This window comes from Stenella coeruleoalba (genome assembly GCF_951394435.1).
Source record: "Stenella coeruleoalba genome assembly, chromosome: 21".
Classification (NCBI taxonomy): domain Eukaryota; kingdom Metazoa; phylum Chordata; class Mammalia; order Artiodactyla; family Delphinidae; genus Stenella; species Stenella coeruleoalba.
In genome coordinates, this window is record NC_137167.1 from 10,778,804 (window position 1) to 10,805,182 (window position 26,379).

Sequence of the window (26,379 nt, forward strand, 5' to 3'; positions counted from 1 at the left end):
CTTTTTTGGTCAAAGATCAGTTGACTGTATTTGTGTGGGCCTATATCTGTGCTCTCTATTCTGTTTCACAGATCTTTTTACCTGTTCTTTCACCAATATCATACTGTCTTGATTATTGTAGCTTTATAGTAAGTTAGGTAATGTCATCCTCTGATTTTGTTCTTCTCCTTCAATATTGTGTTGGCTACTCTGGGTCTATTACCTTCCCATGCAAACTTTAGAGTCAATTTTTTAATCTCCACAAAATAATTCATTGGAATTTTGATTGAAATTTCATTAAATCTATAGATCAGGCTGAGAGGAACTGACATCTTAATAATATTGAGTTTTCCTGTCCATGAACATGGAATATCTCTTCATTCACTTAGATCTTCTGTGAATCCTTGATCAAAATTTTATAGTTATCTTCATATAGAATTATATATATTTTGTTAGATTTATGCCTAAATGTTTTACTTTTTGAGGGTGCTAATGTAAATGGTGTTGTGTTTTTAATTTCAAATTCCAGTTGTTCATTACTGTTATATAGGAAAGCAATTCACTTTTGTATGTTAACCATTAAGTAGATGTTACCTATAGTGTTTTTATAAATTTTTCCTATCAAGTTGAGAAAATTCTCCTCTATTCATAGTTTGCTGAAAGTTTTTTTATCATGAATGAGTTAGATTTTATCAAATGAGATAGAGAATTTTTTCTGTATCTATTGATACCATCATATGATTTTTCTTCTTTAGCCTGATTGATGGATTACATTAGTTGATTTTTGAATGTGTACCTGGGATAAATCTTACTTGGTCATGGTGTATGATCTTTTAACACAGTTTTGTATTCAATTGCTAATACTTACTTGAGGATTTTTGCATCCATGTTAATGAGAGATATTGGTCTGTAATTTTCTTTTTCTGTAACTTGTTTGTCTGGTTTTGCTATTAGAACAATGTCAGCCTCATAAAATTGATTAGGAAGTATTCTCTCTGCTTCCATTTTCTGGAACATGTTGCCAAGATTTGGTATTAATTTCTCCCTTAAGTGTTTGGTAAAATTCAACAGTGAGACCATCTGGGCCTGGTGTGTTCTGCTTTGGGAGATTATTAATTATTGATTCAATTTCTCTAATAGATATAGGCCTATTGATTGAGTGTATCTATTTCTCCTTATGTGAGTTCTGGTACACTGTACCTTTCAAGAGCTTGGCCTATTTCATCTAGGTTATCAAATTTGTGGGAATAGAGTTGTGTATAATACTTTATTATTCTTTTTTCCCTTTTATTATCCTTTTAATGTCCATGGAATCAGTATTCTTTCATTTGTGATAATAATAATTTGTGTCTTCTATTTTTTATTCTTAGTTAGCCTAGCTAGAGGTTCAGCAATTTTATTGATCTTTTCAAGAAAAGCTTTTGGTTTTACTGATGTCCTCTATTAATTTCCTATTTTCAATTTTATTGATTTTTGCTCCATTTTTATTCTCCTTTAATTCTGTTTAATTTGAATTTAATTTGCTTTCTTTTTCTAGTTTCCCAAAGTAGAAACTTAGATTACTAAGTTTAGATCTGTCTTCTTTTCTGATATATGCTTTAATTTCCTTCTAAGTACAGCTTTTGCTACGTTCCACAAGCTTTGATGTTTTACTTTGATTTTCAATTAATTCAAAATATTTTAAAGTTTCTCTTGAAACTTTTTCTTTGACCCATGTGTTATTTAAAATTGTGTTGTTTAATTTCCAAATATTTGGGGATTTTCCAGCCACTTTTCTGTTACTGATTTCTAAATTAATCCCAATATGGTCTGAGAACATAATTTGTATGATTTCTACTCTTTCAAAATTGTTAAGGCATATTTTGTGGCCAGGAACGTGGTCTACTTTGGTGGACGTTCCATGTGACCCTGAGAAATGTGTATTCTACTGTTGTTAGATGAAGTATTCTAAAAATGTCAATTAGATTCAGTTGATTGGTGTGCTGTTCAGTTCAACTGTATACTTACTGATTTTCTGTCTGTGGGATCTTGTAATTACTGACAGAAAAAAGATAGGTTTTAAAAAATACATGTCATTTGGATTTTAGCCATTCTAATAAGTGTGTAGCGATATCTCATTGTTGTTTTTATTTATTGTTTCATCTCAAAACAATCTCAAAGTTTCAGAAAATTTCCAAATACAGTACAAAGATTTTTTTCCTCTCCTGAACTACTTGAGTATAAGTTACTTATCTAATGTTCCACCATCTTTGTACACTTTAGGGTGTATTTCCTACAAACAAGGACATTTTCCAACATTAACCCAATACAACCATATACGTCAGCCTCTCAGGCCGTCTCAGTCAACAGTGCTAAGGGATATACATATACATATACCTGTAGGTGTATACATTACATCTATATTTATTTATTTATATACCTCTATGTATCTCTATCTCTATTTATGTCTATCTATATATCTATATTAAAAATCTTAAATTCATACCTGAACCTCCAATTCCTAGTCCAACACAACAGGGTTCAATCTAGTTTTCTCCCTTTCCATTCTAGCACTCCCTGCTGTTCTCATCCCACCCTGGCTCTGATACCCTGGGCCACTGCAGCTCCCTGTCACCCCACATTGATGTTGATGCCTGCCTTCCTTGGTCCCACCTAATGGTTTTGGTACTGAATATTCAGGAAAAGAAGGGGAGGGAAGAACAGGGAGAGATGTAGAGAAAGGAATGAACAGATTTGGCAGAGACTTAGGAGATAGAATAAATAGGACTTGATGACTAATAAGATGTGGAGGTGGAGGAGAAGCAGGAGTCACAGGTGATGCTCAGGGATGATTCAGGTAGAGAACAGAAACAGGCTTGGGGAATGTGTGGGAGTGGGATGGACATAGTGGAAATGCAGCTTGAGAGAGAAATCTGGCTTCCAGTATCGATTTGGTGTTCATCAGATTATATATAATATTTAACGACATGGAGGGAATTCCCTACAGTTCCCTGTAGTCCAGTGGTTAGCATTCAGCCCTTTCACTGCCATGGTCCGGGTTCAATCCCTGGTTGGGGAACTAAGATCCTGCAGCACGGCCAAAACTCAAACAAACAAACCAAAAAAAAAAAAAAAAAAAAAGAGGGCATGGAAGCAGATGGTACTTCCCCAGGAACATATATGTCAATTAAAAGAGAAGAAATCCTAGAGAAGAAGTCGGTAGAGCACTCTAAGAAGTGGGCAGAGAATAAGAGTGAGCTATGACAGAGAAGAAGCAGCTTGCAGAGTGTCAGAGAAGGCTAGGGAAGGAGGTCGGCTGAGGCAGATGTTGTCAACAATTCAAGTAAGATGAGGACAGAAACATGCCTCCTGGGTTCAGCCATGGAGTGAGCTAGTGACTACCGCTGTCAGTCAAGTAGGTGGGAGTGGTGATGGTAGGGACAGTTGACTGAAAAGGGAATGCCAGTTTAGAAAGTGTAGAAAGTAAGTAGCAACTGTCTCAGGAAATTTGTGAATCAGCAAAGAAAAATAAAAAGTCTAAGTGGGTGGGGGGACAGACAGTCAATACTGATGAGAGCATTATGCAAGTTAAAATACTGTTGAAAGGTATTGAAGACCCAGGGATGAGGGGAAGTAAATGCTGTAGGTCTCTGATGAGGCTAAAGGTCAGTCACTGTCGTACTTGAGGGAGAGCAAACATCACCTAGAAAACTTAAAAATTGCACAGTTCTTTGATGCTGAATCTAGAGGTACGGATTCTGAAGGTTTGGACTGAGGCTTCTGTACCTTGTCAAGCCTTCCATGCCTAGGTAATAACGATGCTGGTATTTCACAGATGATACTTTGAGAAACAAGAGAAGAAAAAAGGATGGAAAGCACCATGGTAGGATTCTCTGGGGACAGAAAAAGAGATGTTTCATCCATTATAACAGGAGCAGGTGTCGGTACGTGTGTTGTCTGGAGATAGAAAGTTTAGTGGTTCTTGTCTGGTGTGTTCTGTTTTCTCTATGAATGAAATAGGGGGTGCATTTTCCCTTGGGAATGAGGGGTCAAGAAGTTCGAAGAGAGTGGCAAAGATTGGAAATACATAGCATGGAGAATGGGAAATTGTGTATGAGTAAAATAAAGAGGGATTTCTGAGAAGTTTGAGAACCGAGATGAGGTTTATAAATTATGGATTTATAGTGGCAATTGTCTGCAGTTGTTTTTCACTTATCTCTGAGTCCAGTATCCCAGTGTGAGCACTGAGAAAATGGTCAGCTGGATTGATCTAGGGTTTGTGTTTTGTCAGGTATGAAAGATAGAAAGATAATGCAGAAAGGAACTGTGTTTAGTCCCAACAAAATTGTTGAGATGATGAAATCCAAAATGAACAAGAGAAGTTAAAGACAGGACTCTAATGAGGCAAAGGGAGATGGAGCAAGGAGCAGAGGTCTCAGAGGAGCCCCGCATGGACGGCCAGAGCTTTGTGGTCACTGGGGGGAATTCCTGATGGAAAGATTTCCATTTCTGTTGTTCTGGGCGAAGCTAAACTGTGTAGGTTGTGGTCATGGGAGTGGAATAATAATGTAGAGTGGAGACAAAGGTCACTAGAGGTGAAAGAGGTCAAGGAAGGTAGACGCCAAGGCCTTTCTTTGGTGGGATGTCTCCAACAGCTTTACCTTTCTAGCACACTAGAAACAGGACGGGCCAAATTACGCATGTATTATTTTTGTCTGAATGTGCATTTAAATCAATGCATTACTTTGGTAAAGAAAGAACCTATCCAGAGTGAGCTCTAATGACAAGTGTCTTTGTTACTTCAAGGAGCTCAGAGGCTCAGAAATCAGATCACTTACCTTACTCTGCTTAAGGGAAAAGCAGCTTAGATAAAGATACTAATTAAATCAGTATCCCTCTTTTCCTTATTGTGAGTAACTTAAAAATGGCCCTATAACTGTGCTTTTATAAGTATGGTCGTCAGAGCCCCTGCACTACACATGGGGGGAATAGTTCAAAATGCATACTCCTGGGGTCAACACTAGACCTATTAATACAGTTGACTAGAGAGGGGAGCTGAGTTGGGTGGAGCTGGAATCTGTATTTTAACTAGATCTTCAAAAGACTCTCATGCACACACTATACGTAAACATACACACGCGTGTACGTGAGTACACGTGCTTCCTGTGTGCGAGGAGCATGTAAGTCTATTGTTGATGCCCGGGATTCATGTCCAGACCCACATTCTCTGAAGTGTGCCCTCTCTGTGCTTCACTGGAACACATTTTCATTCTAGCAACTCTAGCTCCCTTTCTTACATAAATGCTAATACAGAGAATAGAGACAGCAATAAAGTGCCTCCCTGCTTATTATTCTAAGGGATACAGAATATTCTCCAGGGGGTTTTAAGCAAATATTGTTTTACAGATTTTACCTTTGGGTGAATTACCGAGCTTGACTCCGTGTTACCTACCCCCAGTGAGGGCACAATCTTTGAACTCTTAAAAACTAAATATCACATTCACTGATTTTTTTTAATGAAGCCGTATGTTAGTCCAGGGTGAACTGGTGAAGAAGAATTTCAGGTTTCCAAATGTCAAAGAAAGGACAACACCACAGCCTGCTTTAAGAAGAAACCAAATGTTCTAATTAACATTTTTATCTTTGACATTTCCTGACTGCCTTTATATGTCCCTGGGGCTATTTTTGTAGTTTAACTTTTAAAAATAAAAATCCCATATTCACTCTTACCCCATTTTTATAGGCAGTTAATCTCACATAGTTCATCTGTTGATTTACACTGCTAATGCCACTTAAGGTAAGCAGGAAGCTTACAACATTTTGGTCTGTTTAGTTTAATGCAGCAATCGTCTGAGATAAAAGTACCGGTTATTCTGTTCCAATAACAAACTCAATAAATTTTTTTCTCGGGGTTAATGTGTTCTCTTATTTCAGTTTTCCTTCACGCTTTGTCTTCATTTCCAAAAAGCATCACATTTACTCCTATGCTTCGTTTCCTAGTCAGCATTTGGATACAGCCATTGACATCTATCAGGTTCTCAATAACTTATTTGAAAGTTCTCCAGCTCCCCTTGCCCCTGGTATTTTTAAAAGGATTCATAAAAAACCTGAAAAGATGGAATTATAGCAAGTTTACATTCTGCAGCTGGTTTGCACATCATAGAGCAAGTTGTGTTGTGACATTAAAAGAAAAAGAAGGTGGAAGGAATAAAATGGTCATTTATTAAGCAATACTTTATGCCAGAATACGTGCTAAATGTGCTGTATCTTCTTTCATTTAATCCTCACCAAAATTTTGGCAGTTGGGATTATGATAACTACTTTTACAGATTAAGAAATAGGTAAGGCTCCAAGAGGTAAAGTAATTCACTCAAGTTCTCCTTTTTCATCAAGTATCCCCCAAACCATTTACATTTTCAATATCTTTATCTTTCCCAGATCCTTTCCCTTATTATATAACATGTTAACAATCTCAGAACCTAAAAAACCAAATCTTCCTTTGACTGTAACTGTAGCATTTGTTTTCTTCACAGCCAACATCTGGAGGGAGCTGTCTATGTTCTTTGTTTTTGCTCCTTCACATCTTAACGGGAAACAATCTGGCTTCAACTTCAACCTTCTAATAATTAAGCACGGGCATTAGCACAAAAGAATCGTCCACTCTGGTCCTCACCTGGCCTGCAACACTCAGTGCTACGTTTGACTCACTAGCAGGGTTGTTAACCAGATGAAAAGAGTTAATTCAAGAAATTCAGAAGTGTTCATGGCACATAGGAAATGGCATTGTTTGTATTATATATGTATTATATATTATATATGTGTATTATATATATATATATATATTTTTTTTTTTTTTTCCCTCCTGCATGTTATGCTGTTTTAACATCTTTAAAATATCCCTTTCTGGCTGGGGAGAGACTGCTCCTCCCGGGGCTAACCAATTCCTAGAGGCAAGCTAGGGCTCAGCTGGGAGCATGGCCTTGATATGCAAACTAAGCAATCAGGAGACTGGCTTCCTCTATCAGGCCCCTGCACCCCAGGAGATGATATTCGTTTGCCTTAATTATCCTAAGGCCAGGTATCAGGCAACTAGAGACCATCCCTATAGCCCAAAGCTCGCTGAAATTATTCAAACCAGCCAGCCCTAAACTGTTTACTTGCCCTGCTTTGTCTCTCCTGCAGAAACCCCAATAAAGGCCACGGTCTAAGTGCTCCCCTGCTTCCTGTCTTCTGCCTCCTGACTCCCCTGGTGTTTTTCCACGTGGCACTGGGTGCTGTGCTATGTCTTCTCTTTCTAGGACCTGTGAGTATAATACATTTGTTTTCCTGAATCACTCCTTTGTCTCCGCTTGTGGCCCCCAATGACTGACCATCTCATAAAAAAAGCCAACAGAAACCCTCATTGTTAGCTGTTGTTGATGTGTGGCAGCGGTTGGTACTCCTAGGCTTCTATTAACACAGTGATCGGGGTCTCTATCCACCTTACAAATTGTACATTTTTAGTTTCTTTTACTAGTTTCTGTTTTCCTTACTGCCCTTAGACTCAGTCAAGAGGGGTCCTTGCTCCAGGTTTCACCTTCACATTAAAAAAAATCAGTAATATTGAGATGTAATACAGGTACAATAACTGTCATTGATTATTGTTTTTTAGCTATAATAAGATTAGGTAGTCATTCATTTTTTGTTAAAAAAAAATCCGTTGGCATAAGGAGGAACAATATGTGTAACGCTCTAGATCTCAGTGGCAGTATCACCAGTGTTCATTTTATTTATATCTCAATATGTATTGACTATATTATCTTTATATGTTCTTTTGTGTGCTTCAGGTATCACATGCTACGAATGTAGTTAACTATTTAAGTCTTGACAGATATGCAGAGTCCTATAACTTCCACCATAATCATAAACATTTCCCTTCCCCCAAAATGCCTCCTGCCTCTTCGAATCAATCTTCTCCCCCTATTCTTGGTCTCTGGCAACAGTTAATCTTTCTGTCATTATAGTTTTGTCTTCTCTAAAATTGTGTATAAATGGAAACTACAGTATTTAGTCTTTGGTGTCTGGATTCTTCCACATAGCATCACAGTTCTGAGATTCAGGCATGTTGTTCCATAGCAGTAATTTGTTCTTTTTTATAGCTGAGAAGTATATGATTATTATGCAAACACCAGGCAATGGACATTTGTGTTGTTTCTAGTTTTGAGCTGTTAAGAATAAAACTGCTATAAACATATGAATACAAGTCCTTGTGTGGACATACGTCTTAGTTTCTATGGGGTTTACCTGGGGATAAGGGAGGGGAGGGATGAATTGGGAGACTGGGATTGACATATACACACTACTATATATAAAATAGATAACTAATAAGAACTTACTGTATAGCACAGGGCACTCTACTCAGTACTCTGTAACAACCTATATGGGAAAAGAATCTAAAAAAATAGAGTATAACTGATTCACTTTGCTGTACACCTGACACTACACAGCATTGTACAATAAATCAACTATATTCCAATAAAAATTAAAAATAATTTTCTATGGAGTAAATATCTCAAAGTGGGATATTTGGATCTTATGGTAAGTAGATGTTTAACTTTATAAGAAAATGCCAAACCGTTTTCCAAAGTGGTTACACCCTTTTCCATTCCTGAGCAATCTATGACAGTTTCCATACCTCCACATTCTTTTTTTTTTTAATAATTTTTATTGGAGTATAATTGCTTCACAATACTATGTTAGTTTCTGTTGTACAACAAAGTGAATCAGCCATATGCATACATATGTCCCCATATCCCCTCCTTGAGCCTCCCTCCCATCCTCCCTACCCAACCCGTCTAGGTCATTGCAAAGCACCGAGCCGATCTCGCTGTGCTACGCAGCTGCTTCTCACCATCCAACTATTTTACATTCGGTAGTGTATACATGTCGATGCTACTCTCACTTTGCCCCAGCTTCCCCCTCGCACCCTGTGTCTTCAAGTCCATTCTCTGTGTCTACATCTTTATTCTTGCCCTGCAACTAGGTTCATCAGTACCATTTTTTTTTTTAGATTCCTTATGTATGCGTTAACATGTGGTATTTGTTTTTCTCTTTCTGACTTACTTCACTCTGATCAATGGTATAGAATGCCCAGAGATAAACCCATGCACGTATGGGTACCTAATTTATGACAAAGGAGATAAGAACATACAATGGAGAAAAGACAGCCTCTTCAATAAGTGGTTCTGGGAAAACTGGACAGCTACATGTAAAAGAATGAAATTAGAACACTCCCTAACACCATACACAAAATAAACTCCAAATGGATTAAAGACTTAAACGTAAGACCAGACACTATAAAACTCTTAGAGGAAAACATAGGAAAACCACTCTTTGACATAAACCACAAGATCTTTTTTGACCCACTTCCTAGAGTAACTGAAATTAAAACAAAAGTTAAAAAATGGGACTTAATTAAACTTAAAAGCTTTTGCACAGCAAAGGAAACCATAAACAAGTCATAGCTCCACATTCTTTAACTCCCTTTCTTTTTCTTGTTTTTTTTTTTTTTGGCATGCGGGATCTTGGTTCCTTGACCAGGGATCAAACCCATGCCCCCTGCATTGGGAGCACAGAGCCTTAACCACTGGACCACCAGGGAAGTCCCCATAGCTCCACATTGTTGCCAGCACTTAGTCTTTTAAAAATTTAAGCTTTGCTAGTGGATGTGTAGTGGTAACTCTTTCTGGTTTTTAATTTGCCATTCCCTGATGGCTAATGAAGCCAAGCACCCTTTCATGTGCATATTTGTCTTTCTTCTGTGGTATGTCCTGTTTAAATCTTTTGCTCATTTCTTAAGTTGGGCTGTTCTCTTTGTTTTGTTGATTTGTAAGAGTTTTTAAGTATTCTAGATACAAGGTATTTTCCTACATTTTCTTCTAGAAGTTTTAGAGTTTTAGGTCCAATATTTAGGTCTATGATTCATTTTAAATTAAGTTGTATATAGAGTGAGAGTTAGGAATCAAGCTTAATTTTTTTTTTTTTTAATGTATGGATATCCAATAGTTCCAGCTCCATCAGATGAAAAGCCTGTTCTTTCTGAATTGAATTACTTGGGTATCTTTGTGAAAAAACAATTGACCAAAAATATGTGGATCTATTTCTGGCCTCTCTTCTGTTGCATTGATCTATCTTGTCTAGTTTTTCAAAGTGGAATCTTAAATCGTTGATTTGACACATTCTTTTCTAATATAACCATTTAATGTTAAAAATCCTCTAAATGTTGCTTTAGCTGCATCTCATACATTTTTGCATTTTCATTCAGTTTAAATTTAAATTTCTCTTGTGATATTTTTTTCTTGATGTGTTATTTAGAGGTGTGTTATTCGATTTCTGTGTTATTTAGGGGATTTTCCAGATATCTTTTTGTTAGACATTTTTAGTTTAACTTGGTTATGGTCAGAGAAGATACTTTTGTGTGATTTTAATCCCTTTACATTTTTTGAGGCTTGTTTTGTGATCTAGAATATGGTTTATTTTGGTGAACGTTCCATGTTCACTGGAAAAGAATGTGTATTCTGACGCTATGTGGAGTGTTTCATAAATGTCAATTAGGTAAAGTTGGTTGAAGTGATAATTCAGGTGTTTTATATTCTGGCTGATTTTTCATCTACTTGTCCATCAATTGCTAATAGAGAAATGTTGTGATCTGCTAATATAAATATGATTTTATTTCTCTTTACAGTTCTATTACTGTGGATTTGTTTGTTTCCCCTTTTAGTGCTACCAATTTTGTTTTATGTATTTTGAAGCTCTGTTATTAATAATGGTACATAAAAGTTTAGGATTGTTATGTCCTCTGCATGTATTAGTGCCTTTATTATTATGAAATGTTTCTCTTTATTCCTGACAATATATTTTTGTTTTGAAATCTTCTTCTGATATTAATATAGCCACTCCAGCTTTTTGTAGATTAGTGTTTTCATGGTATATCTTTAGCTAGTCAATTACATTTCAAAGGATTAAAAATGAGAAAAATATACTTTATATTTCCCCACATATTTATCATTTCTGGCATTCTTCATTCCTTGTGTAGTTTAAATCATCAGCTGGTATTTTTCTTATGCCTAAAGGACTTCCTTTAACATTATTTGTAATCCAAGTGTCCTGCTGGAGGCCGGAGAATAAATTCAACTCCAGTCACTCCTTCATGGTCAGAGGCAAAATCAAGGATTTCAGTCCTACTCTGCAGAGAGTAGTCCTGCTCTGGCCCTTCTATGGCAGTGCCCTTCCCTACAGTGTGAGGATTCTGTGGGGCAAAAAGGATATTCCCACCCAAAACCTGTGTTCTCCTTCCATCTAGACCATATTCTTGATCATCAGAGCCCAGGAGTTTCCTATTTGGACAGCACAAGCTGGCTTCTAGCCTGGCCTTTCCCTGAGTCATTCTCTTGATGGAGGACCTAGGAGGGGCTATTTGCTGGGATGATGCGGTCGAAGCCCAAATATCCACCTATATGCCTCAGAGGCCCCTTGTGATATAAGATGGATCCAGGGTGGGAAAAGAAGGGAGGTGGAACATCAGGGGCCAGCTTCTCCCCAAGCACCACATTCTGGCATGGAATTTCCAGTCCAAGAATTCTAAATTCAATCTAGCATTCTGGAATGTTATGATAATATATTTTTCAAGGTAGGAGAATCAATGTATTTTAATTAACACTGTGTTCATTCTATGTATAACTTTTAAGTCTTAAACCTATAGAAAGTGGGCCTTTGTTTGGACTTTTGCCCCAGACTTGGCAAATGTCAGGTATGGGCTGGCTTTTTCTTCTTACTACCCTCTAAATGTATGTGCAAATTCTTGAATTTGCCCTTTGTCCTCTTCCCTTATCACTCTATAGACTGGATGATGATCTCTGTTCCCAAAATTTCCACTAACACAGTTATAGGATGGTACAAGTATACATTATGAGTAGGTTCTACAGAATCAGTGGGGACAAGTGTACAAACAAGACTGGGAATGGCATCCTGGGTGGAGGAGGGGAAGAGAGAATATGCCCTTAGGCAGTAGTGTATTAAACTGAGAAGTTCGTGAATAAATCAGAAAGGGCCAAGCAGTGTAATGGGTGAGTCTGTGCTCTAGAACCAGGCTGCCTGGGATCAAATTCTGTTCCTCCCACTTACAACCTGTGAGACTTTGGGTAAGTTTCCCAATCCATTTGTGCCTCAGTTTCCTCATCTATACAATGGGCATTATAATAGCATCCACCTCGTAGGCTTATCTTAAAGACTAATGATTTAATAATTATAAAACAGTTGGAAGAATGCCTGAGAAATAGTAAATTCTCAATGCATTTTAGCTAATATATGAATGAGGTACAGTGAATTCATTCCCTGGCAGTCCAGTGGTTAGGACTCAGTGCTTTCAGTGCCATGGCCCAGGTTCAGTCCTTGGTTGGGGAACCAAGATCCTATAAGCTGTGTGGTGTGGCCAAAAATTTTTTGAAAAATGATAAAATAAAATAAAATAGGTACATTTTCAGGATTCAGGTTGGGTTTTTCTATATGTCTCTGTTGCATATTTTAGAATCGGATAATTTTTACTTTCCAATATTAGGATAATCTCTGGTTCTAGCTGCATTTACTCCAAAGCTGGCTAGACGCTCACCAGTTCTATCTCCTCTTCCTGGGAACATGGGTAGACTTTATTTCCAAGCTTTCTTTATTGTTAGGCTGGGGCTGGAAAAAGAAATGTGTACAGAATTGATGTGTATAACTTTTAGGCATGGTCATAAATCTTCTGAGTTACACTCCTCTCTCTTACCCCATCTGAGGACTGGATTATTCCAGGATTACCTTGAATTTGTAAAACGGCAGAGCCATAAGATAGAAGCACTTGTGTTACTAAGGCACAACTTGCAAGAGAACAACTCAAGAGAACCACCAAACCAGGAATATTTGCACTGAACTTGAATTAAAAAAAATTTTTTAATTGCATTAAGCCAGTAAGATTTTAGATTGTCTGCTACAGCAGTTAACCTATTCAAGTAGAAATATTTATATGTTGAAGTGGAGTCCTTTCATAACAAAAATATGAAATCTATGTTATTAGCTTAGTGATTGGCTGTGGTCAGTAAAGAAACTGAAACTGACAGCTGGAAAAGTGGTAACCTTGTTATGCGGTGGCAAGACATTTGGTAAAACATTTTCCTGTGAACACTTGGAAGGTAACACGTGCCTATTGAAATTGAATTCCAGGTGAAGAATTGAGAAATATAACTCTAGTGGAGTGTGGTTTTTATTGGCTGCGTTTGGCCAAGAAAATGCTTGAAAAATAGATGGTTAGTTTGCAAGCATAAATGAAAGGGAATAGAGAGAGTCTGGAAATTCAGTTTTGCAGAGTTGAAAAGTCAGCTGTTTGTAGACTCTAAACCGTGAAAAATTAAATTAAAAAAAAAAACAAACTTTAAGCACTAGCAGTCCAGTAAATCTTTTCAGGTGAATTAAATGATTCACAAAAAAAGACCAGTTTAAGGACAGGGTATTCTCCTTAAAAGTTATAGCCTCAAGTAGCTATTATTAAATTGAGAGATTCTTACGGTGGCAAAGAAGCAGAGAGATAAAACGTATTTGGGAATTATGTCTAGGGAAGATCTTTGAATGTAGTTTCTGGCACTTACAACTGCTGGGAAGCAAATTGGTCAGAAGCCTATTAAGTTTTTTGGTTTTTTTTGTTTTTGAAAAATTTCAAGGACTTTAATATCTCTTGAGGAATAAGAGATTGGGTTTCCATACAAGACAAAAACTGTGATCAGAAAAGGTGCTGTTTAGGGCAAAGAAAATATGTGTAATGGAAAAAGAAGAAGCCTATTAAGTTTTTGAGGAATTTTTATTTCCAAATAAGCCACACGCTAAACAAATTTAAAAAAAAAAACCTCATTTGACCGCTTTAGACTTCAAACAACCACTGGGACTCCACACTTCTGTAAGCATGAGGGAGGCTAACTTCCAGCATTCCCAAAGACATGCCCCCTCTCTCCCACTTCACATATGGCCAAAGAGGATAGCGGACAAGGTGAAGGTCACAGAGGAAAGAAGCAGGGCCACAAAGAAGGATGGACAGTGGTATTCCTCTTGGAGAACACAAGAAAAACCTTATCAAACAACTTTTCCTATCACCATTTTGGAATCCTTCACATTTTCTGCCCAGAATGACTTCAGTATTGCTGTAGACCATTGACTTCTAGGCTTTTCCATGTGTTCCCTTTGTAAATGGGGCTGTTTATTACTGTTATCTTGGCTCTGTTACACCGTTGTGTACTGGCTGTGTGTGTGGTGGTGGGCAGATAACTTATCTTTTAATTCATAGACCATCAGAACACAAGGAGCCATAAATAGCCCTATTGGAAGAACTGTGCATCACCTGGAGATCCAAGCTCACCTAGATGTGGTGATTGGGTGTGACTTTGGGGTCTTCGCTGGTGAGAGGGTGAGTGTGCTTTGTATGTAGGGGCAAGAGTGAGCTGAGAATTTGGTGGCCAGAGGAAGTCTGGCAGAGACTGACTAGATGCTCAGCAATCATCTCTCTCTTCCTGAGCACCGAAAAGATTGCATTTCTCTATTTCTCTTGAAGTTAGATTAAAATAGTGTGGGCCACTGTTGGTCAATTATATGTTGTAGAAGTGATGCATGCCACTTCCAGGACTGGCCACAGAACCCTTTGTGCAACTCCTCATCCCCTTCTTTTATCTGTCAGGGCTACCTTGAAGCCACAGGATGGAAGTAGCCTGGTTCCTGAGGTGCTGCTTGGAGAATCACCTGGCCAGGAATGTTTACCTTGGAATTTATATCAGCAAGAAAATACCTTGATCATGTTCAGTCACTGCGATTTTGCGGGTGTTTTTTTCCAGCGGGCAGCATGTCCTGAATAATACACCACACCATACATTGTGAGGATGGAGGGTAATCACTTAAAGTGACATCTTTGTTGTTAGAGACGGAATGAACGCAATTTCTTACTCCGATCTCCAGCATGACCTCTAACCCGGAAGGGATTCAAAATACTGAGTCAGATGTTTACAAGGAGGATAATGCTGGTGGTGGTCTGGGAGGTTCTTTTAGTGGTGGAGTCCTCTGGGATTTCAAGAGAGATATCTGAAGAAGGGTGGGCATGAAAATAAATCAATGAGTTTGCCACCCCTAATTCAGTATTTTTGAGAAAATAAATATTGTCTAGAGGAGGAAGGGCAGAGTATGATCCATGTGCCAGAGTGTTAGGTTCAAGGATACCCCTCTCCTTCCAAGGTTCACAAGAGCTCCTTTTGTGTGGGCCTGAGCTCCGAAGTTTGTTTAGGGTGAATATTATAGTTTCAGAAGTGACCACTAGAAGGGGTGTGTGTGTGTGTGTGTGTGTGTGTGTGTGTTTCCTCAGGGTGCTAGTCTCATTGCGGGGATATCTTTGAATTTTGGCTGGAATAGTCCATGGAAATATTGCAAGTCCAGAATTGGGAAAGCAGAAGTAACTGTTAAGGAGCCTCCCAGGACAAGTGTTTATTGTAGTACATGTTCTAGAAGTTCCTTTCTTTTCATCACTGCACAATATTGCCTAAGGGCCCAGATAATAGTTTGGGGGGGTGTGGAGACGATATGAAATCTTTACATCAGACATTTGATTATTAACTATTTTAGGGCAAAAATGATCTTCAGCCATGAACAGATCCTGAAGATAGCATTAAAGGAGGTATGCTTAAAGAATCAGTGATGAGTTATGTAATACTGATATTTGTCTTTCTCTGTCTGACTTACTTCACTTAGTAAGATAACCTCTAGGCTCATCTATGTTGCTGCAAATGGCATTATTTCGTTCTTTTTTATGGCTGAGTAACAGATACACACTATTGTATATAAAATAGATAAACAACAAGGACCTACTGTATAGCACAGGGAACTCTACTCAACATTCTGTAATAACGTATATGGGAAAAGAATCTGAAAAAGAATGGAGATATATATATATATATATATATATATATATATATATATATATAACTGATTCACTTCGCTGTACACCTGAAACTAACACAACATTGTACATCAACTATACTCCAATAAAAATTTCAAAAAAAGAATCATTGATGAGATTACATGAATCATGTCAATCTGTTCTAGGAAATCAGATGAATTTTAGATGAGATATTTTTCTGTGAACTCCAATAAGATAAACAGCAAGAACTAATTCCCTGATGTAAGTTACTTGGGAAAAAATTCTCCTCCCATTTTATCTTGAACTCATTGCAATCAGACTTTTACACCTCTCCTCTAAAATGACTCATAAATATCACTAAGGACTCTATGTTGCTTACCCAGTGGTTGTTTTTCAGTCTTATTTTGTCCTCCAGTAGTACTTGACGCATGATTTACTATGGTTTCCTTGGAATAGCTGCTCCATTTGGATTCCAGGACATCTCACTCACCTGGGTTTTCTTTAGTCTCTCGTTTTAAGTTCTTACTTTCCTTTGCTGGTCTCTCCTCATCTCCCTGACATTTACATAAATGTTAGTGTTCCCCAGACTTACTCTTTACATCTTTTTTTCTTTTCTATCTATACTCATACGTTTGGTGACCTCACCTACTCTCTTGGTTTTAAATGCCAAACATATGCTCACGATTTCTAGATTTATATCCCCACACTGTACCTCTTCTCTGAACTCCAGACTCATATACCAAAATGCCTTCTGGAATCTTCTCTTTATTTTTTTAGCAGCCATCACAAAATGTACTCCTGATACTCCCCTGACAAACCTTCTTCTCATGTGCTTTTCCCATATTCATAAATTACAACTCAGCCCTTCCAGTAGCTGAGGCCAACGGCCTTCATATAGCCCTTAATTCACCTCTCATACTTCAGTTTATGTGAAAGAGCAAGTCCTTTGTTTTGACCTTCAATGTATATCTAGACTGCAACTCCCTTTCACTGTCTTGGGCTTCTGCTTCTGGATATGATGAAATAGTTTATATCCAAACAACCTTCTTCAGAGAACGACTAGAAAACCTGGATAAAACACAGAAGAAAATCAACTCGAAGGCATCTGAGAGCTGTCAATGCATCCACGACTTGCTTTACTGAGATCTCAGAGAGAAGATAATTTACTGAGACAAGGGCAGAATTTTATGTCATTATTCCTCTTATGTGTTGATTCATAAACTGCATGATGTAAAAAGCTCAGCAGCTCATCAAGGAGTTAGGCGGTAAAAGGCAAAGAAGCTAATTAGAACTTTCCTCGGCCTCACGGAGCAGAGGGGACATCGGAGCTGAGAGATTACAAGGATTTGGTGACCCAAGATCCCCGAGTGAAGAAAAATGCAAAAGAGTGAGTCTGATATTCTGCACTACTTTTTCCCACCAAAGCATATGTCTCTTCACAAGAGGTTAAGGGCTGAGAGGCCAGGAAGCTAAGCAGATGTATTTTTCAGCCTCATAGTGCTAGGGAGACAATATTTAGAGTTCAGGGTCCCTGTAAACTTACCAAGCTTTCAGTTAAAACTCCTGAAGGTCTACATCCTAGGAGTAATGGAGAACCCAAAATAGGCTTTTCAGAGACCGAAATCCAGTCTTGAATAAGTTATTTCTGATCAGACAGAGTAAGATCAGCTGCTCCTACTCAAATTTTTGCCCAAAGTTAACATAAATCCTCTCAGGTAGACGATAATACCGTCCACAATCTCTAGATTTTTTCATGACACAATGTCATTTAATAAAATGTAGCCAATAATGTGCATCAGTAAAAATTATAAATTATCAAAATCAGAGATGACAAAAATCGATACACATAACACATACAGACCCACAGTTGATCCAGTTATCAGACTTATCAGATATAGATGCTAAAATAACTACGACGAATATGTTCAAGAAGATAGATGACAAGCTGGAGAGTATCAGCAGAGAATAGGGATCAATTTTTAAAATTAAATCAACTGATATTATAAAATTGAAAACCACAGTCACGGAAGCTAAGTTCTTAATAGGTAAGTTTAATATAAGATTAGATATGATAGAAGAATGAGTTAATATATTGGAAGAAGGCCAGAAGGAAAATCTCAAGAACAAAGAATAGAGAAAGGAAGACATTGAGATTTCCAAAAAATGCATAAGCGATCCATGGGAGAGTCTGACATAAGGATAGAGTCACATATGGGGCAGAGGAAGCTAACGGGACAGAAGCAGTGGTCAAAGGGCTGGCTAATGCTGACTATTTCCCAAAACTGATGGAAGAAATTAAGCAATAGATTCAAGAAGTACTTAGAACCACAAGCGGGATAAATACTAAGAAAAACACACAGAGGTGCCTCAAAATAAGGCGGCTGAAACCATGACAAAGAGAAAATCTCAAAAATACCTAAACAAAAAAAATGACACTTTTAAAAGGATCAATAGTCTGTTAGCTGGTGTCTTAAAAGAAATGATGCAAGTTAGATGAAAAAAATAAAAGAAATGCCATCTTTAAAATGCTGAAAGAAAATTAGTCTATCACACAACAAGCACTCAAGTAAAGATAAAACAACTGGGAGGTCACACCGTAATCTGTCACCTGTGTCCTAAAGACAAACAGTGTGGAGATAGCGTGCTCTGAGATTCTGGTACACCTCAGACTTATTCTGACTGCTCTGCCACATAACGCCAGAGAGAGTTGCAGTCTCCTTATAAGCATGAACTAGTTACAAGCGGAGATGGTTATTGAATTCTTGTTGGATCCCAATCTCCTCCCCCACCCTTCAGGAAGCGATTACAAAAGCTTCTTTGCCAGACTGCATAGTAGGAGGGAAGTGAACGATGTGGAATGTTTTCAGCAGAACAAAGATGCAAATGCGAGTGAAGCAGATGAGAGGAACCTAGGAATTGAAAGCCTAGCTAGTAGCTAGCCACCGGAATCCAACAATCCTAGCACTTGGCCCCTAAATCAGCGGCTCTACGGTGGCCACTTAATTCCTTTGGTGGTGGTTGGAGAGGCCAAAGAGTTAAAGAGGAACCAGCTCTGATGGGATTACGATACACCTGGACAGAGTGCGGCAACCTAGGGAGGGCTGTGAAGAACAGATGGGATGTTTGGGGAAGAAATGTCTTTATCTGAATGTACTGAGTTGACTTTTTAAAAATAGTATTGTGTTTAGTGCTAGGATGGGAAATTTTTTTACTGGAGTAAGGACTTATTAGGGAAAGTGACCCACAGGAAATTATAAGCGAATTTCTGGGGGGCAGAGGGGGACTATGCAATCATGGTGTGCTGGGGCCAGCTTCCACTGGTGGTGAGAACCAACTGTGCACTTTTCTCCCTAACCTCATGTTCAGTGATGTGTTTGGTAGCTTGAAATCTGCCATAGTGAATTCGACAAATCAGGGCTCCCCCACTCTCACACCCTGAGAGCCAGTTGGTAAACATTTGCCAGTACGCCACTGGAGCTATGTCATATGACAGATTTCATAGCGTGAATTACTGGGACAATCTGAACAGATTGACGTCTTTTAAATGTTACCGCATTGTATAACTCAAGCTTAGACTTTTCTCTTAAGATCCAGTTCCATTTTTCTCTTACCTTCTGCACCTTACCCGTGGTTTGACAATAAGCACTTTAAATTTGTCTAAAATCCATTATCTCCTCTTCCAGGCTAGTTTTTCTTCAGGCGTTCTTTATTGTATTTCTTAACAATGTAACCTAGGGACTCAAATCAGAATCGTAGATGCCCCTCTGGTTATTCTCCGATGATCACTGGGTCTTGACAGATCAACCTAATTAGCATAGACTATACATATTTATTTTCTCATTTCCTCTATTGATCTACTATTGTCTTTGGTTCAGGCCCTCAGACTCTTTTGCCTCATCCAGTGTCTTCGAACACTCAGGTCATTAGAATACTTACATCCCATGAAAATCTGGTAAAATACAGACACCCATGCTTCTTTTCTAGAGATTTGGGTTCAGTTCTGAGGAGAATTCTGGAGTCTGTATTTTTAACAGGTGATCCAGAATTGAGACAAATGTAATCCTCAGCTGAGGTTGGAAAGTATTCAGATACAGAACAGAAATCCAAACGTCTCATCTTGAAATTGAAGCCCAGCCATAATCTGTCCTCTGCCTGTTTTTCTAGCTTTATCTCTCACTCTTTTCAGCACATCTTTTACTTCTCATATTATTTCACCAAATATTTATTGTGCTCCAACTGTGTATCAGAGCCAGTCTTAGGTGCCGGCCATTACAGTGGTGAAAACAGACAAGTTGTTTGTATATAAATAAGGCAGGCGTCACGGTTTTGGGGGTCACCAAACACACCGTTCCTAGGCATGCCTTTACACTTTTGTTCTTTATGTTCCTTTGGTCTGGGGTGCCGTTTTGCTTAGCAGCCTTCTCTGATTACCTTCTTGTTTGTGTCACCATTGCTCCCAGTTCATTCCTCTATTCTGCGTACAAGGTTGATTTCCTTGTCCTTCTCTCTTACTAGACTTCTAACTCCTTATAGGCAGTTTTCAACCCCTCATGTCTAGACCAGTAATCGACATAAAATAGTTCTCAACCATGTATTGAATGAATATTACTCAACTACTAAGTAACACAGAAGGGATTTAAATTTAGGAATATCTGACCCCAAAGTCATGTCCTTTTAACTCGACTGCACTCTCTCAGTACAGTGTGGTTTACCTTGTCAGAAGAGCCATTCTTCAGTCATTTAAGGAGGATCAAATGATGCTTGCAAACAGAACTACTACCCATCCAAAGGGAGACGTGCCAATTCACCACTTTAGTTGGTCAATGTCTAATCCAGATTGGAAAGTTCATGCCAAAGATTTGAGATTTATTAAACTAACAAAAGAAGAAGACAAACATGTCCCTTTATCTTGGTCTAAATAGACATAACTTTACCATGCAGATACGTTTACCCTAACTCAGAAAGGTGACAGGCTAAGACTAGATAATGCTATTTCCTAATATTAATCTAACCAACTAAACTTATTTCTAGGTGTAGGTCAAACACAGTACCTGGCACACAAAATTCCTCAGGAGCATTTCAGAAATCTTGGATTAGAAGAGGAGGGTGATATAGTTTGGCAGAAAATGAACATCACTCTCAGTCAATGTAAGCATCCACTTCATTGAGGAAATTAATGCAACTCCTATGGTTTTTATTCTTAAGCTAAAAAAATTTGTGCAGCAAAAGCTAATGGCTAAAAGTTAGAGTGTCTTGTCACCTGATTTGGGAAATAAGTGCTGACCCTGCTAGTTCTATTAAAAATGCTGTCCATAAAATACACTTAGACTAGCTGGCACAAGTTATTTTAGGACGGTGGGAAGGACCATGATTAATAAAAACTTCTCTTCCCCTTCTAATTAATTCACAGCATTGCCACCAGAGTGTTCTTCCTGTATCATAAATATGATTATGTCACCCCCCGCTGAAAAACTTTTGATGACTCCACATTTCCTATAAGAAAATGTGTAAATTCCTCAGCTTCGTGTGTGTTTTCTACAACCTGATCGTCACATATCTTTCTATTCACAATTCTTCTCAGTTCCAAATGCAAATACACATTGCATTCTTTAATTCTTTAATTGTTCACCCATAAATGTCTGTTGATTTCCCACGGCTGTGTCCTTGACCATCTGTTTTATCTGCCTTCATGCCTTTACTTCTGGTCTCGTGGCAAACTCCTAATATCACTCTTGTTTTTCCCATTCCTAACCATCCCTCAAGGATGATTCATTGTTTTCTCATCTATGTTCACGCATAATTTATACATAAGTGTATGAATCAAACCTTAGGGCACATGGTCTGACAAGCACAAGTATAATTAAGGGAACAAATAATCAAAACGGTTCCAGAAAATTTGGAGTATGTGGTTGCTATAATTATGACATTTATCACTAGTCCTTGGGTCTGTATGAATCTGTCAGTAATTTCTTGCCCATTTCTCATTTATTTATTCAATAAATATAGTTAAGGGCCTGTCTTGTGTTATACGCTGTCATAGGCGAGGGAGCTATAAGAGGAAAGGAGAAATTTGTGCTTTCATAGAATTACATTCTGTTCAAAGAGACAGTGAAGAAACAACTAACAAAATAATTTTTTTCTTTTTGGATGCACCACACAGCTTGTGGGTTCTTAGTTCCCCAACCAGGGATTGAACCTGCGCCCTTAGCAGTGAAAGCACAGAGTCCTAACCACTGGGCCACCAGGGAATTCCCAAACAAAATAATTTCAAATCGTGGTAATTACTATGGAGAAAATAAGATTTTATGATATGATAGAGGGTGACCTAAGAGGTGGGAGTGGGCAACCTCATATATGGGGCAATTTCTGTAGTAGAGAGATTTCCTATAGTGTGACAAGAAAAAGACTCACAATATAATAGAAAAATGTAGAGAAGGTTCAAATAAAAAATTTTTTTAAATTCACAGAAAAACAAACCCAGTGATCAACAAACATTTGAAATATCACTTTATATCCATTGAATTGGCGACATTAAAAAGAGCTGTAACAAACTTGTGGTTACCACAGGGGACAGGGTAAGGGGGAGTGGCAAATTAGGGGTATGGGATTAACAGATACAAACTACTATATATAAAAAATAGATAAGCAACACGGATATACTGTATAACAGAGGGAATTATACCCATTATCTTGTAATAACCTATAATGGAATACAGTGTGCAAAAATAATGAATTACTGTGATGTATACCTTAAACATAATATTGTAAATAAACTATAATTCAGTTTAAAAATAGAGCTATAAAACCCATTGCTAGTGAAGATACAGAGACTAGGGTTCTCTTGTACGTTGTCCGTGGAGTTGCAAAGCTCTGCAGCTTTTCTAGAAGGCAACATAGAAACATCTATTAAAACCTAAAATACACTTCCCCTTCAACTGAGAAATCCCACTCCTGGGAATCTACCTCACAGAAACACAAGCGCACGTTTGTATGGTCATATGTCAGAGGATGTATACTGTACCATGGTTTGTAGCGGCCAAAGGAACTTCAGCCAAGTGGCCAAAGAGAAAGCTTATGGATATAGGAAGGGCTGACTAAACTACAGTACATCCACATCACGGAATACTATGAGACCAACAAAAAGAGTGAAGTACTGTCCTTCCAGATGATTTGGAGGGATTCCCAAATTTTGATTTCCTTCATGATGGGTTTCATACCTTTATTAACACATTGATTGAGATAATATATAATGACTGAAAGATATTTTAGATTCCATTAGGTTTTAAACAAATTCATATTTTATTAATCCCAACATTTTCTCTATTTGAAATATGATAGCACATGTATTTGTGAGACATACTATTTATTCAGCCTACATGCAATGCCCAGTGTATATGAGGAGCTATAGAACATGGGCTCTGTGGCTTCTTTAGAGTCAAGTCCTCACATTTGGAATGAATGAGCTGGACCACAGGAAGGATGCATGCTATTACACAAAGAGTTGAGTGGCAGTTAATATCTTAACAGTGTTTGCATTTTAAGACGTGGCAATTTATTCGTCTGATTACATCTTTGGTTTCTTTTGAGGCAATGCGGCTAACACTGCGGGGTGGGGTGAGATGAGTGAAAGAGGCTTCTCCATGATATTGTCAATCACAATACATGTAAAAGTCTATCCTGGCTTCCAGAGTGCAAAATTGTACTGATTATATTTACTGTTCCATGTCTCAAGCTTCATGTAAAAGCAAATTCAGGAGACTTCCCTAGTGACGCAGTGGTTAGGAATCCGCCTGCCAATGCAGGGGACACGGGTTCGAGCCCTGGTCCAGGAAGATCCCACATGCCACGGAGCAACTAAGCCCGTGTGCCACAACTATTGTGCCTAGAGCCCATGCTCCACAACAAGGGAAGCCACCGCAATGAGAAGCCCATACACTGCAATAAAGAGTAGCCCCTGCTCACCGCAACTAGAGAAAGCCCGCACCCAGCAATGAAGACCCAATGCAACCAAAAATAAAAATAAATAAGTAAATTAATTTTTAAAAATCACTTAAAAAAAAGCAAATTCAGGAAAACTTTATGTATGTTTTATAATAAAATATTTAAACATAAAAGAAAAATGGAGACATGTAACAAATACCTGTATACCTGGTACTGAGAACAGCAATGCTAAAATTTCTTCCTATCAGACTTGAAAAGACATAAAGTGTTACAGAAACTATTGAAGTTCTTCTCATATCTCTTCCCAGTCTCAGCTCTATTTCCATTGCTTGGATGGCATTTTAATGAATTCTAGCTGTACTTTATCTTCACATAGTGTGTAGAATCCAACACACTCTCAAAAGGACCTTAATAACAACAGCAAAGTCACCATACTTCAAAGCCAGAGTGGATTGTTACGTTGCATTTTTCTTAGTCTCTCTTACGGAGAAGAAAGGAACCTTCCCTGTCCCAAATCAAAGGACGATGGTATGCATTCTCTCCACTCACCTAGTAAAGCACTAAGCAAGTCACTTCTGTGGTATAAGACATTGCAGTACTTCCATTAGCATTCTACATCTGCACCTTTTTGTTTTTATGCTGTTGGTAAATAAAGGAAAGCATAAATCGAACACCTTACTCTGAGCAGGTCCACATTCCATCAACACAGCCAGCTGAAATGCTGAATGTTTATTCAATCATCTGGTTAGCAAATTATTCAGCTGGCTTTCAAGAACACTTTATCGTGGAAAATCTCAAAAGTATGCAAATGTGAGGACTAGTATAATAAACCCTCTTGTACCGTCATCCAGCTTCAACAATGATCAAATCAGGGCGATAATGGAAAAACTCAGATTTTTTCTTCCTGAGTAGGAAAGAACTCTAGATCTTCCCTACTGTGTGTTTCTTCTGTGTTTCTCCTTGACGACTCACCCAGAACACTTCACTTCTGACACTTCTGGTTGCCAAATGTGTGGAGGATTTTCCCCATACCAAGCATTTCTCTGTGACAGCTGGCTGTCATACAGTTTAACTCAATTCAAATCCTACCTGCCTGGAGATAGTGTTAGGTCCCACAGGTTGAGGGCTCAGTCCCACAAGACTGCCCCATTCACTTCATATGCCTGTGGCAAGCCCAGCTTATCACCTATGCTTCTGCTAACCAGCTGTAGATCAGAGCTTCCAAGGCTCCTTCCTGGGGCTTGATTAATTTGCTAGAGCAGCTCACAGAACTCAAGGAAACAGTTACATTTACCAGTTTATTGAAGGGTATGATAAAGGATACAGATAAACAGCCAGATGAAGCGATATATAAGGCGAGGTCTGGGAGAGTGCTAAGCATAGGAGCTTCTGTCCCTGTGGAGTTGGGGTATGTTACCCTCCAGGTGTGCGTGTGTTTGTCAACCTGGAAGCTCCCAGACCCTGTACTGTTGGGATTTTATGGAGGCTTCCTCACGTAAGTATGATCAATTATTAACTCCATTTCCAGCCTCTCTCCCCTCTCTGGAGGATTAGGGATAGGGCTGAAAACTCCAAGCTTCTGATCATGGCTTGGTCTTTCTGGTGACCAGACCTCATCCAGGAACCATTCAAGAGCTCACCCAGGGTCACCTCAGTGAAAAAAAAAAGAGACACTCCTAGTGCTCTTATCGCTTAGAAGTTTACAAGGGATCAAGGAGCCCTGTGTCGGGATGGGGATCAAAGACAAATACTAGAACAAGAGATGCTCCTAGTATTATCACAAGGGTTTTAGGAGCTCTGTGCCAGGAGCCAGGAGCAGAGACCAATACATATATATTCTGTTGTCTTACAATGGCCAATCCTGTTTTCTCTCTAACCCTACCACTGTGTTATTATGAAGCAAATATCAAACATTGTGTAATTCTACCCATAAACATATCAGTATGAATCTTTAAAGGATAAGGATGCTTTTTAAAGAAACATAATCACCAGAAAGCATCATCACCCTTCAAATAATAGTATTTTGTTAATATTATCAAATATGAAGCAGTGTTCAAATTTCTCTGATTCATATTTTTTTCCAGGGTGTGTTTGAATTGGGATATAAATAAAGTCCATATCTTGCAATTGGCTGACATATCACTTAAAATCTCTTTCATGCTGTTCACCTCAATGAGGTTTCATGCGGTTCAGTTCACCTCAATCTCTTTCTTTTTATTCTTGCTATTTGTTTTTGTTGTTGTTTTTCCAGAAAACAGGTCTTTTGTCCTGTGAAGTCTCCCATATGTGGATTTTGTTGATCACATTTCTGTAGTTTCCTTTAACATGTTCTCCAGTCCCCTGTATTTACTTAATTTGGAAGGTGGATATAGAGGCATAATCAGATTCAGATTTAATTCATTATTTCATTTCTGGGCAAGATTTGGTTGTTTTTAAAAGCAATATTGATGAAATCGGTGTATGCAAAAGTGAAGAGAGTTGAGCGGTGAGGGAAAAGGGAGTTTTATTTGAAAACTTCC

The 26,379-nt window shown here is 38.2% G+C and overlaps 1 protein-coding gene across 3 annotated transcripts in view; it reads left to right on the plus strand.

Moving 5' to 3' along the window:
* Positions 1-26,379, plus strand: part of FUT10 (fucosyltransferase 10) — a 267,866-nt gene that overhangs the window by 173,498 nt on the left and 67,989 nt on the right. For all 3 annotated transcript variants that reach the window (XR_013825466.1, XR_013825467.1, XR_013825468.1), the window contains one exon: positions 7,141-7,261. The gene's annotated coding sequence lies outside the window, so the exon portion shown is untranslated. The remainder of the gene's footprint in view (positions 1-7,140; positions 7,262-26,379) is intronic.